Source organism: Hipposideros armiger, unplaced genomic scaffold, assembly GCF_001890085.2.
Source record: "Hipposideros armiger isolate ML-2016 unplaced genomic scaffold, ASM189008v1 scaffold_728, whole genome shotgun sequence".
In the NCBI taxonomy this organism is placed as follows: Eukaryota; Metazoa; Chordata; class Mammalia; order Chiroptera; family Hipposideridae; genus Hipposideros; species Hipposideros armiger.
Window position 1 is genome coordinate 75,965 of NW_017732078.1, and position 1,005 is coordinate 76,969.

Sequence of the window (1,005 nt, forward strand, 5' to 3'; positions counted from 1 at the left end):
AATAATTGACTGCTTAGAGTAATTCAGAAGACAAAAGCAAAAAATTATAATGACTTTTCAGAATGTTAGAATCTATTTGTTAACATATTTTGCAGAATAAATTTCAACTAATTCAGCAGATTTAACATATAGCCTATGTGAATGAAGCTTGAAGGTTTGCTGGTTCTTACTTTGCAGGCAAAATAAAAATATATAAAATTCATTTGTGAGGAGTTGTTATAAAAATATAACTTCGTCTAGAATTTCTTTCAGAACAAATAAAAAGCCTATCTTAGTACCAGCATAGGATTTGTTGTTGATTTAAGGTGGTAAAATAGTTGAAGGTTTTCTGTCTTGTAAATTTTTCATAAAGATGGAAAGAATACTCCCACCCAAGCGAATGATTGCAAGATACTGAGAATATGTTCTTTTTCATTTCTGTAATTCCAATAATGTAGTGATCTGCACATATTTAGTAAATGCATGTTAAAATTTAAGTTAATATTTTTTAGTCCTCTCAGATTTTGGCACAGTTTTTACATGTAGTAGATTATCAAAATTATTTGCATTTAATAAATAAAACTTTAAAATTACAATATTCATCAACATTTAGCATTCATGATCATTGGTTGTATTGGGACATATATAGGTTTCATCCTGGTTTTCTTTAAGATCAAGACAACTGGCATTACATTTACAGTAGAACAGATACATTGCTCTTTTCTAGTAAACCAAATATGCTATTTTTATCTTAGTATTGTTATAAACCATATTCAGTGAATATAAACCATATTCAATGTTTATAACTTAGTATACATCTTCATTCCCAATTAAAATAAAATTAAATTTTCATTATATTGTTTTTATGTATGTGAATACTACAGCACTATATTTTCCAGATTCTAAAATTTATAGTCAATGATAACTCAGTAGAGCAAATTATGCTTTAGATATGCTTCAGAAGTAAGCTTCTATAAATTAAACTTAAATTTTAGGTTTTGATGTATTTCATCCATAATAAGGTTG

General features: G+C 26.7%; 1 protein-coding gene across 1 annotated transcript in view; it reads left to right on the plus strand.

Moving 5' to 3' along the window:
• The window catches only part of TRIQK (triple QxxK/R motif containing), a 65,505-nt gene that overhangs the window by 63,582 nt on the left and 918 nt on the right, over positions 1–1,005 (plus strand). The window lies entirely within an intron of this gene.